The sequence below is a fragment of the Cryptomeria japonica genome, unplaced genomic scaffold (genome assembly GCF_030272615.1).
Source record: "Cryptomeria japonica unplaced genomic scaffold, Sugi_1.0 HiC_scaffold_279, whole genome shotgun sequence".
NCBI classification, from domain to species: Eukaryota; Viridiplantae; Streptophyta; class Pinopsida; order Cupressales; family Cupressaceae; genus Cryptomeria; species Cryptomeria japonica.
In genome coordinates, this window is record NW_026729101.1 from 45,001 (window position 1) to 59,502 (window position 14,502).

At 59.6% G+C, this 14,502-nt stretch overlaps 1 non-coding gene across 1 annotated transcript; it reads left to right on the forward strand.

Moving 5' to 3' along the window:
- Positions 1–12,214: 12,214 nt before the first annotated feature.
- Positions 12,215–12,333, forward strand: LOC131870032 (5S ribosomal RNA). The gene has a single exon (XR_009368400.1). It is a non-coding gene; the product is annotated as a 5S ribosomal RNA (ribosomal RNA).
- The last annotated feature ends 2,169 nt before the right edge of the window (positions 12,334–14,502 follow it).

Consider the following 14,502-nt stretch of genomic DNA (forward strand, 5'->3'; position numbering starts at 1 on the left):
CGAGTGACAGGTCAAATCCAAGAGTTCCGAAGACTACCTCCAGGAACAATCGGGAACAAGACCGATTACAAGTCGTCGAGTCTGTTACTGGGCGAACACGAGATGCGCACAGGAAATCGATCAGCCCTCACAATGGCCCAAGGCCAGAGATCGGACTGCTACGATTTACCCCAACAATCATCGTGCCACTCTTCGCAGAGAGGTGATAGACGCCAACGAGCCCGCGCATAGCAATCGAGGTGTAAAAAGGGCGTTGAAGGCAGGAAGCCTGGACGAAAGAGGCTACGAGGTCACCTCGAAGCGGTCTAAGAATCGGGCGCACTTGGGGCGACTACCAGTGCCAACCCCTTATCCCGCGGTGCGTCCGACACACAGAAATTTCCAAGGCGGCCAAGGAGCCTCCCCGCATAGCAATCGGGGTGTGAGGTTACGGATGCAGCATTGATAGCAATCGAGGTGTGAGGCGAAGGATGCAGAAGTGAGAGCCGAGGGATGTAGCAGAGATAGCAATCGGGGTGTGTGATGCAGAAGAGATAGCAATCGAGGTGTGCGGTGGGAAGGGCCCAGCAGCCAGAATGCATGAAGCGACGGATGAAGCAGTGATGACAACCGGGCTGTGAGGAGAGGAGGGATGCAGCCAAGAAAGCAATCAGGGCTCGAGGCAAGGGATGCATCAAGGATAGCAATCATGTTGTGAGGCGAGATTCCAAAGGCTAAACGTGAGAGGCTGCAGGGTCGACTCAGAGAGGTCTATGCATGTGAGAGGCTGAAAGCAAGGTCGACTCGGAGCGGTCTATGCATCGGGCGCGCTTGGGGCGACTACCAGTGCCAACCCCTTATCCCGCGACGCGTCCGACAAAGAGAACGTTCCAAGGCGGCAGAGGAGGTTACCAGCCGAAGGATGCAGTAGCAATAACAGGTATAGTTCCGCGGCGGCCGAGAAGACTCACCGCATAGGAATCGGGATGCGAGGCGAGGGATGCGGCGGGAAGGCCCCGACGGCTAAACGGAAGAGGCTGCAGGGCCGCCTCGGAATGGTCCAAGCATCGGATGCGATTGGGACGACTACCAGTGCCAACCCCTTATCCCGCGATGCGTCCGATACACAGATAGTTCCAAGGCGGCCGAGGAGCCTCACCGCATATCAATCGGGGTGCGAGGCGAGGGATGGGGCGGGAAGGCCCCAACGGCTAGACGGAAGAGGCTTCAGGGCCACCTCGGAATGGTCCAAGCATCGGACGCGCTTGGGGCGACTGCCAGTGCCAACCCCTTATCCCGCGATGCGTCCGATACACAGATGGTTCCAAGGCGGCCGAGGAGCCTCACCGCATAGCAATCGGGGGTGCGAGGCGAGGGATGGGGCGGGAAGGCCCCAACGGCTAGACGGAAGAGGCTTCAGGGCCGCCTAGGAATGGTCCAAGCATCGGACACGCTTGGGGCGACTACCAGTGACAGCCCCCTATCCCGCGATGCGTCCGATACGAAGATGGTTCCAAGGCGGCCGAGGAGCCTCACCGCATAGCAATCGGGGTGCGAGGTGGGGGATGCGGCGAGATGGCCCCAACGGCTAGACGGAAGAGGCCACAGGGCCGCGTCGGAATAGTCCAAGCATCGGACGCGCTTGGGGCGACTACCAGTGACAACCCCTTATCCCGCGATGCGTCCGATACGAAGATAGTTCCAAGGCGGCCGAGGAGCCTCACCGCATAGCAATCGGGGTGCGAGGTGGGGGATGCGGCGAGATGGCCCCAACGGCTAGACGGAAGAGGCTGCAGGGCCGCCTCGGAATAGTCCAAGCATCGGACGCGCTTGGGGCCACTACCAGTGACAACCCCTTATCCCGCGATGCGTCCGATACGAAGATAGTTCCAAGGCGGCCGAAGAGCCTCACCGCATAGCAATCGGGGTGCGAGGTGGGGGATGCGGCGAGATGGCCCCAACGGCTAGACGGAAGAGGCCACAGGGCCGCCTCGGAATAGTCCAAGCATCGGACGCGCTTGGGGCGACTACCAGTGACAACCCCTTATCCCGCGATGCGTCCGATACGAAGATAGTTCCCAGGCGGCCGAGGAGCCTCACCGCATAGCAATCGGGGTGCGAGGCGAGGGATGCGGCGAGATGGCCCCAAAGGCTAGACGGAAGAGGCTGCAGGGCTGCCTCGGAATAGTCCAAGCATCGGACGCGCTTGGGGCGACTACCACTGCCAACCCCTTATCCCGCGATGCGTCCGATACACAGATAGTTCCGAGGCGGCCGAGGAGGTGGGGGATGCAGCGAGATGGCCCCAACGGCTAGACGGAAGAGGCTGCAGGGCCGCCTCGGAATAGTCCAAGCATCGGACGCGCTTGGGGCGACTACCAGTGACAACCCCTTATCCCGCGATGCGTCCGATACACAGATAGTTCCGAGGCGGCCAAGGAGCCTCACCGCATAGCAATCGTGGTGCGAGGTGGGGGATGCGGCGAGATGGCCCCAACGGCTAGACGGAAGAGGCTGCAGGGCCGCCTCGGAATGGTCCAAGCATCGGATGCGCTTGGGGCGACTACCACTGCCAACCCCTTATCCCGCGATGCGTCCGATACACAGATAGTTCCAAGGCGGCCGAGGAGCCTCACAGCATAGCAATCAGGGTGCGAGGCGAGGGATGCGGCGAGAAAGCCCCAACGGCTAGAGGGAAGAGGCTTCAGGTCCGCCTCGGAATGGTCCAAGCATCGGACGCGCTTGGGGCGACTACCAGTGACAACCCCTTATCCCGCGACGCGTCCGATACACAGATAGTTCCAAGGCGGCCGAGGAGCCTCACCGCATAGCAATCGGGGTGCGAGGCGAGGGATGCGGCGAGAAGGACCCAACGGCTACACGGAAGAGGCTTCGGGGCCGCCTCGGAATGGTCCAAGCATCGGACGCGCTTGGGGCGACTACCAGTGACAACCCCTTATCCCACGACGCGTCCGATACACAGATAGTTCCAAGGCGGCCGAGGAGCCTCACCGCATAGCAATCGGGGTGCGAGGCGAGGGATGCGGCGAGAACGACCCAACGGCTACACGGAAGAGGCTTCGGGGCCGCCTCGGAATGGTCCAAGCATCGGACGCGCTTGGGGCGACTACCAGTGACAACCCCTTATCCCGCGACGCGTCCGATACACAGATAGTTCCAAGGCGGCCGAGGAGCCTCACCGCATAGCAATCGGGGTGCGAGGCGAGGGATGCGGCGAGAAGGACCCAACGGCTAGACGGAAGAGGCTTCGGGTCCGCCTCGGAATGGTCCAAGCATCGGACGCGCTTGGGGCGACTACCAGTGACAACCCCTTATCCCGCGACGCGTCCGATACACAGATAGTTCCAAGGCGGCCGAGGAGCCTCACCGCATAGCAATCGGGGTGCGAGGCGAGGGATGCGGCGAGAAGGACCCAACGGCTAGACGGAAGAGGCTTCGGGTCCGCCTCGGAATGGTCCAAGCATCGGACGCGCTTGGGGCGACTACCAGTGACAACCCCTTATCCCGCGACGCGTCCGATACACAGATAGTTCCAAGGCGGCCGAGGAGCCTCACCGCATAGCAATCGGGGTGCGAGGCGAGGGATGCGGCGAGAAGGACCCAACGGCTAGACGGAAGAGGCTTCGGGTCCGCCTCGGAATGGTCCAAGCATCGGACGCGCTTGGGGCGACTACCAGTGACAACCCCTTATCCCGCGACGCGTCCGATACACAGATAGTTCCGAGGCGGCCGAGGAGCCTCACCGCATAGCAATCGGGGTGCGAGGCGAAGGATGCGGCGAGAAGGACCCAACGGCTAGACGGAAGAGGCTTCGGGTCCGCCTCGGAATGGTCCAAGCATCGGACGCGCTTGGGGCGACTACCAGTGACAACCCCTTATCCCGCGACGCGTCCGATACACAGATAGTTCCAAGGCGGCCGAGGAGCCTCACCGCATAGCAATCGGGGTGCGAGGCGAGGGATGCGGCGAGAAGGACCCAACGGCTAGACGGAAGAGGCTTCAGGGCCGCCTCGGAATGGTCCAAGCATCGAACGCGCTTGGGGCGACTACCAGTGACAACCCCTTATCCCGCGACGCGTCCGATACACAGATAGTTCCGAGGCGGCCGAGGAGCCTCACCGCATAGCAATCGGGGTGCGAGGCGAGGGATGCGGCGAGAAGGACCCAACGGCTAGACGGAAGAGGCTTCAGGGCCGCCTCGGAATGGTCCAAGCATCGGACGCGCTTGGGGCGACTACCAGTGACAACCCCTTATCCCGCGACGCGTCCGATACACAGATAGTTCCGAGGCGGCCGAGGAGCCTCACCGCATAGCAATCGGGGTGCGAGGCGAGGGATGCGGCGAGAAGGACCCAACGGCTAGACGGAAGAGGCTTCAGGGCCGCCTCGGAATGGTCCAAGCATCGGACGCGCTTGGGGCGACTACCACTGACAACCCCTTATCCCGCGACGCGTCCGATACACAGATAGTTCCGAGGCGGCCGAGGAGCCTCACCGCATAGCAATCGGGGTGCGAGGCGAGGGATGCGGCGAGAAGGACCCAACGGCTAGACGGAAGAGGCTTCAGGGCCGCCTCGGAATGGTCCAAGCATCGGACGCGCTTGGGGCGACTACCAGTGACAACCCCTTATCCCGCGACGCGTCCGATACACAGATAGTTCCGAGGCGGCCGAGGAGCCTCACCGCATAGCAATCGGGGTGCGAGGCGAGGGATGCGGCGAGAAGGACCCAACGGCTAGACGGAAGAGGCTTCAGGGCCGCCTCGGAATGGTCCAAGCATCGGACGCGCTTGGGGCGACTACCGTTGCCAACCCCTTATCCCGCGATGCGTCTGATACACAGATAGTTCCGAGGCGGCCGAGGAGCCTCACCGCATAGCAATCGGGTTGCGAGGCAGATTATTGGGAAGGGAACCCCCTGGGATGCGGCTCAAGCAGTGCCCAAAGGGACTGGAATGCGGAATCACATCGAGAGACCCAAATGCTATACGAGGGCTCAAATCGAATTATCGATTTGGCCACGACATGGACGCATCGGAACGACTACCTTTGCCGAACCACTCGCAATTGCATCCATACCGAAACCAATAGACATTTCCGTTAGAGCCCTCGCATAGCATTCGGGAATCTCGCATGCCCCTCTAAATCGACCAATGCTGGCGCTCAATGAAAATCCGAGCGCTACCACCGTTCGAGCGCCAGCATTGGTCGAGTTAGAGGGGCACGGGGGAGAATGCTCCAGTCAACACCTCCCCTATATAAGTTATTTGTCCGATTCTCGCACAACCGTAGTCTGCCTCGTCGAATCAAACAACGGTCCCAGATTCCGACTTCCGTTCCGTAGAGACCCAAAAGCTAGATGGAGGCTCGCAAGAAAGAGAGTCGGCGCATAGCAATCGGGTTTCTCGAACGTTTAGGGACCGAGCTCACTTGCGGATAGGGCAAAATCCGCCAAGCAACCCAAAAGCTAGACGGGGGCTCGAATCGAATCGCCTAGGCGGCCACAACAACGACGTGTTGGATCGACTACCAGTGCCAAACCATTCAGCAAGACTAGTCTGTGTCGAGGCCGGATAGAGATTCTCAGAGAGCGCCCGCATAGCATTTAGGAGACCTGCCGCGTCCCTCACACTCGACAAATGGTGGTGCACGTTTATAAATCCGAGCGATCCCAACCCTTTCAAGCACCAACATCGGTCGAGATAGAGGGGCACGGAGGGGGCTGCGTGAGACAACACAGTCCCCTATATAAGTTATTTGTCCGATTCTCACACATCCGAAGAATGGTCATCAAATCGGACAACAGCCCAAACTTCCGACTTCCGTCCCAGAAAGCCCAAGAGCTATCTAAAACGTTCATGGCCGGAACTCGATCGCGGCTATACCAGTCCGCCAAGCAACCCAAAAGCTAGACTGGAGCTCTAGTCGAATCACCTCTGTGGCCATTGCAAGGACGTGTTGGAGCGACTACCATTGCCGAACCATTCCGCAGGTCGAGTCCATACCAAGGCCGCATAGAGATTCACGATGAGCTCCTGCATAGCAATCAGGAGACTTGCCGTGTCCATCACAATCGATAAATCCTGGTGCAAGATTTTTGCATCCGAGCGCTCCAACCAGTCGAGCACCAGCATCAATCGACATAAACGGGCACGGGGGGAGGATGCTCGAGAACACTACCTCCCCTATATAAGTTATTTGTCCGATTCTCAAGCAGCCGAAGTCTGGTCATCGAATCGGGTCAAAGACCACAACTTCCGACTTTACCCACAATGCAAGTCATCGAATCGAACATCGGCCCCCGAGTCGGACTCCATGCGTATGTCAGGTCATCGGACCCAAATTCCGCCTTCCTGCGCATGGCGGGCCATCAATATCAACTCGGTCATCGGACCCAAACTCCGCCTTTTTGCGTATGGCACGCCTTCAAATCGGTCATCGGACCCAAATTCCGCCTTCCTGTGCATGGCGGGCCATCAACATCAACTCGGTCATCGGACCCAAATTCCGCCTTTCTGCGCATGGCACGCCATCAACTCGGTCATCGGACCCAAATTCCGCCTTCCTGCGCATGGCAGGTCATCGGACACAAATTCAGACCTCGCCAATATGCCTACGTATCGAATCGGTCATCGGACCCAACTTCCGACTTCATCCATACTGTAGGGTCTTTGAGGTTGGCGCGGTGCGCTCAACCCAGGGAGTCGACCCATCGAAGCATACACCTCCCCTATATAAGCTATTTGTCCGATTCCCACACCTGTGTAGTTTGCACCTCTGACCAGGACATCGACCCCAACTTCCGAACTCGACTGCAACGACGGCACCAGCGCCTTGGTGCGCACCTTGCGACGCACAGTCCCAACATTCGCCTTCCTGCACATGGCAGGTCATCGGACCCAAATTCCGACCTCGCGAGTATGCCTACATATCGAATCGGTCATCGGACCCAACTTCCGACTTCATCCATACCGTAGGGTCTTTGAGGTTGGCGCGGTGCGCTCAACCCGGGGAGTCGACCCAACGAAGCATACACCTCCCCTATATAAGCTATTTGTCCGATTCCCACACCTGTGTAGTTTGCACCTCCGATCAAGACATCGACCCCAACTTCCGAACTCGCCTCCAACGACCGAACCAGCGCCTTGGTGCGCACCTTGCAACGCACAGTGCCAACATTCGCCTTCCTGCACGTGGCAGGTCATCGGACCCAAATTCCGACCTCGCGAGTATGCCTACATATCGAATCGGTCATCGGACCCAACTTCCGACTTCATCCATACCGTAGGGTCTTTGAGGTTGGCGCGGTGCGCTCAACCCGGGGAGTCGACCCAACGAAGCATACACCTCCCCTATATAAGCTATTTGTCCGATTCCCACACCTGTGTAGCTTGCACCTCCGATCAGGACATCGACCCCAACTTCCGAACTCGACTAAAAAGACCGCACCAGCGCCTTGGTGTGCACCTTGCAACGCACAGTGTCAACATTCGCCTTCCTGCACATGGCAGGTCATCGGACCCAAATTCCGACCTCATGAGCATACCTACTAATCGAATCGGTCATCGGACCCAACTTCCGACTTCATCCATACCGTAGGGTCTTTGAGGTTGGCGCGGTGCGCTCAACCTGGGGAGTCGACCCATCGAAGCATACACCTCCCCTATATAAGCTATTTGTCCGATTCCGACACCTGTGTAGTTTGCACCTCCGCTCAGGACATCGACCCCAACTTCCGAACTCGCCTGCAACGACCGAACCAGCGCCTTGGTGCGCACCAAAAGTGCGCACTTTTGGAGGGCACTTTTGTGCGCTCCAAAGGTGCGCACTTTTGGAGGGCACTTTTCTGCGCTCCAAAGGTGCGCACTTTTGGAGGGCACTTTTTGGAGGGCACTTTTCTGCGCTCCAAAGGTGCGCACTTTTGGAGGGCACTTTTTGGAGGGCACTTTTCTGCGCTCCAAAGGTGCGCACTTTTGGAGGGCACTTTTTGGAGGGCACTTTTCTGCGCTCCAAAGGTGCGCACTTTTGGAGGGCACTTTTTGGAGGGCACTTTTCTGCGCTCCAAAGGTGCGCACTTTTGGAGGGCACTTTTTGGAGGGCACTTTTCTGCGCTCCAAAGGTGCGCACTTTTGGAGGGCACTTTTTGGAGGGCACTTTTCTGCGCTCCAAAGGTGCGCACTTTTGGAGGGCACTTTTTGGAGGGCACTTTTCTGCGCTCCAAAGGTGCGCACTTTTGGAGGGCACTTTTTGGAGGGCACTTTTCTGCGCTCCAAAGGTGCGCACTTTTGGAGGGCACTTTTTGGAGGGCACTTTTCTGCGCTCCAAAGGTGCGCACTTTTGGAGGGCACTTTTTGGAGGGCACTTTTCTGCGCTCCAAAGGTGCGCACTTTTGGAGGGCACTTTTTGGAGGGCACTTTTCTGCGCTCCAAAGGTGCGCACTTTTGGAGGGCACTTTTGTGCACTCCAAAGGTGCGCACTTTTGGAGGGCACTTTTCCTGTGCTCCAAAGGTGCACACCTAGGTGAGCACCTTCGACCACACCTTGTAGCACACCAAACTCTGACTTTCGACTTCATCCGCAATGCAGGGTCTTTGAGGTTGGCGCAATGCGCACAACCAGGGGAGTCGACCCATCAAACCCAACACCTCCCCTATATAAGCTATTTGTCTGATTCTCATACATGCGTAGCCTGCAGGAGCAATTAGGACATCGACCCCAACTTTCGGCTTCTAAACGAAAACAAGGTCTTTGAGGTTGGTGTAATGCGAACAACTAGGGGAGTCAACCCATCAAACCCAACACCTCCCCTATATAAGCTATTTGTCTGATTCTCATACATGTGTAGTCTACAGGAGCAATTAGGACATCGACCCCAACTTTTGACTTCTTAACGAAAACAAGGTCTTTGAGGTTGACGTAATGCGCACAACCAGGGGAGTCGACCCATCAAACCCAACACCTCCCCTATATAAGCTATTTGTCCGATTCTCATACATGTGTAGCCTGCAGGAGCCATTAGGACATTGACCCCAACTTTTGACTTCTTAACGAAAACAAGGTCTTTGAGGTTGGCGTAATGCGCACAACCAAGGGAGTTGACCCATCAAACCCAACACCTCCCCTATATAAGCTATTTGTCTGATTCTCATACATGTGTAGCCTGCAACAACGATTAGGACATCCACCCCAACTTCTGAATTCGTCTGCGTTGACCGCACCAAAGGTGCACGCCTTGGTGCTCACCAAAATCCGACTTCCGACTTCTTCTGCTATGCGGGGTCTTTGAGGTTGGCGCAGTGCGCACAACCAGGGGAGTCAACCCACCGAATGCAACACCTCCCCTATATAAGCTATTTGTCTGATTCTCATACATGCGTAGACTGCAGCAATGATTAGGACATCCACCCCAACTTTTGACTTCTTAAACAAGACAGGGTCTTTGAAGTTGGTGCAGTGCACACAACCAGGGGAGTCGACCCATCAAACGCAACACCTCCCCTATATAAAGCTATTTGTCCGATTCTCATACGTGTAGTCTGCAGCAGCGATTAGGACATCGACCCCAACTTCCGAATTCGTTTGCATTGACCGCACCAAAGGTGCACGCCTTGGTGTGCACCCTGGAGTGCACTTTGGTGCTCACCTCGGTGCACACTTTGGTGTGCACCTCGGTGTGCACCAAAGGTGCGCACCTTGGAGCGCACCAAAGGTGTACACTTTGGAGCGCACCACATAGGGTCTTTGAGAGGTTGGCGCAGTGCGCACACCAAGGTGGGTGTTGAGGTGCGTGCCGAGGTGGGTGGGTGCTAGGGTGCGCTCCATGGTGGGTGCCAGGGTGGGTGCGTGCTAGGGTGGATTCCAAAGAGGGTCATAGGGTGGGTGCCAAGGTGGGTTGGTGATATAGTGGGTTCAAAGGTGGGTACTAGGGTGGGTTCCAAGGTGGGTCACAAGTTGGGTGCCAGGATGCGTGGGTGTTAGGTTGGGTGCCAAGGTGGGCTCCTGCGTGGGTGGGTGCTAGGGTGGGTTTCAAGGTGGACGCGAGGGCGGGTGCCAAGGTGGGTAACAAGTTGGGTGTTAGGATGGGTGAGTGCTAGAGTGGGTGCCAAGGTGGGTGGGTGCTAAGGTGGATGCCAAGGTGGTTCACAGGGTGGGTGGGTTCTAGGGTGAGTTCCAAGGTGGGTCACAGGTTCAGTGCTAGGGTGGGTGTCAAGGCGGGTGTCGAGGTGCCTGGGTGCTAGGGTGTGGATGCCAATGTGGGTCATAGGGTGGGTACTAGGGTGGGCTGCAATGTGGGTGCCAAGGTGGGTAACATGCTCGGTGGGTTCTAAATTGGGTGCCAGGGTGGGTGTGCACCCACCTTGCCCGAGGTGGGTGCCAAGGTGCCAGTGTGGGTGGGTGCTAAGGTGGATGCCAAGGTGGGTGAGAAGGTGGGTGATAGGTTGAGTGGTAGGATGGGTGGGTGCCAAGATGGGTCACAGGGTGGGTGCAAGGGTGGGTAGGTGCTAGGGTTGGTGTCAGGGTGGGTGGGTGCTAGGTTGGGTTCCAAGGTGGGTGCGAGGGTGAGTGTCAAGGTGGGTCACAGGTTAGGTGCTAGGATGGGTGAGTGCTAGGGTGCAAAGGTGCCAGGGTGGGTGCTAGGATGGGTCGATGCTAGGGTGAGTGGCAAGGTGGGTCCACAAGTGTCAAGGTGGGTGCCGAGGTGGGTGCCAAGTCGGCGACTGCTATGGTGGATGCCAAGGTGGGTCACGGGGTGGGTGCCAAGTTGCTAGGTTGGGTTCCAAGGTGGGTGCCAACGTGGGTGCTAGGGTGCGTGGGTTAAAGGGTGTGTCACAACGTGGGTGCCAGGATGGGTGCGCACCCACACTGGCCAAGACGGGTGCGGGTGCAAGGTTGGGTTCCAAGCCCGGTCACAGGCTGGGTGCTAGGATGGGTGGGTGCCAAGGTGGGCACCAGGGTGGGTGCACCCACCCTGGCCAAGGTGGGTCACGGGGTGGGTCCTAGGGTGGGTAACGGGGTGGGTACTAAGGTGCGTGCCAAGGTGGGTCATAGGGTGGGTGCCAAGGTGGGCACCAGGGTGGGTGTGCACCAACCCTAGCCAGGGTAGGTCACGGGGTGGTTGTCGGGGTGGGCGTCAAGGAGCCAAGGTGGGTGGCAAGTAGCCAAGTTGCGTGCCAAGGTGGGTGTCGGGGTGGGTGCCAAGGATCCAAGGTGGGTGCCAAGGAACCAAGGTGGGTGTCTGGGTGGGTGCCGAGGTGGGAGCCAGGGTGGGTCCCAAGGTGAGTGCAAAGGTGGGTGCCAGGGTCAAGGTGAGTGCCAATGTGGGTTCCAAGGTGCCAGGGTCAGGGTGAGTGCCAATGTGGGTTCAAAGGTGCTAAGTTGGGTGCGAGGTTGGGTGCGAGGGTGGGTGGGTGCCAAGGTGTGCTAGGTGGAAGCCCGGGTGGGTCGGCATCCCATGGGTGTCGAGTTGGGTGCCTGATGGGTGCTTCTTGTCAAGTTTTAGTCGTCGGGACTCATTTCGAGCCTTAGAGGTCGTTTCTTGTCCGGTTGCCCTGTCTTCGACCTGGGAACCCAATTTTGGTCCTCGGGTCCCATTTTTTTTTGTCTCGCATCCCACTTTTGGCCTGTGGCCTTTTCGGGGTCGATTCTCGTTTTGGGCATCAGAGCATGTTTCTTCTCCTAAAACCCAATATTTGTTTATTAAGTCTCGGAACACATTTTTGTTCTCGTGGACCCATCATGGGTCTTGGAACGCATTTGTGGTCCTTGGGTCCCATTTTGCATCCCGAAACTTGTGTTTTGGTGCTTGATCCCTATTTTGGGTGCCCACCTTGCACCAAGTGCGCACCCGGGGCAAACCGAGCGCCTTGGTGCACCGGGGCAAGATCGAGCGTGCACCCGAGGCGCCCCGAACATGCACCAAGGTGCACTCGGCCCACATGTGAGCGCAGGTCGTTGCGCCCGAGGTGGTGTGTGGGCACCGCGTTGCAGACGGGACACTGCACGCACACGACGCCCCCTCCAGGTGCACGCACGTAGGCCGGGCCGGGTGCACACCCGACGCCCTAGCAAGGTGCGCGCACCCGGGCAGGGCTCACACTTGGCGAACGGGGCGCACTTCGCGAGGGAGGGTGTGCACCTCGACGGGGGTGGGTGGCCGGGGTGGATTCGCACGTGGGTCGCGGTTTGCTAAGTACACACTGCGACAAGCTCATAACGGGTGCGATCATACCAGCGTTAGTGCACCGGATCCCATCAGAACTCCGCAGTTAAGCGCGCTTGGGCCGGAGTAGTACTGGGATGGGTGACCTCCCGGGAAGTCCCGGTGTTGCACCCTTTTTTAGTTTTTTGCCGGGCGTCGCAATGCTATTTGAATAAACCTTTTGCCCGTTTGCGTTCTCGTCGGGGCCGGGCCGGGCCGGGGTGCGCTGCCCGCACTACCGCGCGCGCGGGGGCGACACCGAGCGCGCACCCGAGGCGCCCCGAGCACACAGGCCACGGTGCAACCCGGGCGTTGTGCGCGCACCCCGGTGCGCCCGAGGTGCTGCGCGCGCACCCAGGTGAAATCGGTGTGCACCTCGGCCAGTGCGCGCTCGGTCGAGTCGCGCACGTTGGCCAAGGTGCACGGTGATGTTTCTTACTCTAAGGTTCCGCACCAGACGCCCGGGACAGGTGAGCGAAGCTGGGCGGGGCCGGGTGCGCGGCCGGGGCAGGTGCACGCAGCTGGAGAGAGCTTTGGAGCACACTTCGGAGCGCACCAATGATGCGCTCCATTCAAAAGTTTCCTGAAAAGGCAAAAAAAGTTGAGATTATAGAATTTCCCACTTGAGAGATTGTAAAAAAAAAAAATTTAAAATGAAGGAAACGCGGGTGCCAAGGTGTGCGCAGCCCAGCCAAGGTGTGCGCACCAAGGCGCCCACCCTGGCGAAGGTGCACGCAAGGTGCGCACCCGAGGCAAACCGGACAATTAACCCAACTTTCGACTTCGCGCGCACCTTGGAGCGCACTTCGGAGCGCTCCTTGGTGCGCACCAATCTTGGGCACCTCGGAGTGCACCATGGCGCCCACCAAGGTGCGCACCCGGGGCAAACCGAGCTCCGACTTCGTGCGCACCTTGGAGCGCACGAAAGGTGCGCACCATGGCGCCCACCAAGGTGCGCAGCCCAGCCAAGGCGTGCGCATCAAGGTGCGCACCCTGGCGAAGGTGCGCACCCGGGGCAAACCGAGCTCCGACTTCGTGCGCACCTTGGAGCGCACAAAAGGTGCGCAACCCAGCCAAGGTGTGCGCACCCCGGTCAAACCGAGCTCCGAATCGTGCGCACCAGAGGTGCACGCCATCGTGCGCACCTTGGAGCACACTTCGGAGCCCTCCTTGGTGCGCGCCGATGTTGCGCACCTCGGAGCGCACCCGGGGAAAACAATGCAATTAACCCGACTTTCGACTTCGTGGGCACCTCGGAGCGCTCTCGGGTTCGCACCTCGGAGCACACCGAGGTGCCCACCCTGGCGAAGGTGCACGCGAGGTGCGCACCCGGGGCAAACCGGGCTCCGACTTCGTGCACGCCGCACCTTGGAGCACACTTCGGAGCGCTCCTTGGTGCGCACCAGGGCGCGCAACCCAGCCGAGGTGCCCACCCCGGCGAAGGTGCACGCGAGGTGCGCACCCGGGGCAAACCGGGCTCCGACTTCGTGCACGCCATGGTGCCCACCGCGGCGAAGGTGCACGCGAGGTGCGCACCCGGGGCAAACCGGGCTCCGACTTCGTGCACGCCGCACCTTGGAGCACACTTCGGAGCGCTCCTTGGTGCGCACCATGGTGCCCACCAGGGCGCGCAACCCCGCCGAAGGTGCACGCGAGGTGCGCACCCGGGGCAAACCGGGCTCCGACTTCGTGCACGCCGCACCTTGGAGCACACTTCGGAGCGCTCCTTGGTGCGCACCATGGTGCCCACCAGGGCGCGCAACCCCGCCGAAGGTGCACGCGAGGTGCGCACCCGGGGCAAACCGGGCTCCGACTTCGTGCACGCCATGGTGCGCACCGCGGCGAAGGTGCGCACCCGGGGCAAACCGGGCTCCGACTTCGTGCACGCCGCACCTTGGAGCACACTTCGGAGCGCTCCTTGGTGCGCACCAGGGCGCGCAACCCAGCCGAGGTGCCCACCCCGGCGAAGGTGCACGCGAGGTGCGTACCCGGGGCAAACCGGGCTCCGACTTCGTGCACGCCGCACCTTGGAGCACACTTCGGAGCGCTCCTTGGTGCGCACCATGGTGCCCACCAGGCCGCGCAACCCAGCCAAGGTGTGCGCACCAAGGTGCACGCGAGGTGCGCACCCGGGGCAAACCGGGGTCCGACTTCGTGCACGCCGCACCTTGGAGCACACATCGGGGCGCTCCCGGGTTCGCACCGGCGTTGCGCACCGTGGTGGGCACCTCGGAGCACACCAAGGTGGGCAGCGAGGTGCGCACCTTTGATGCGATGCCTTCACTAATTTCCATAAAAGGCAAA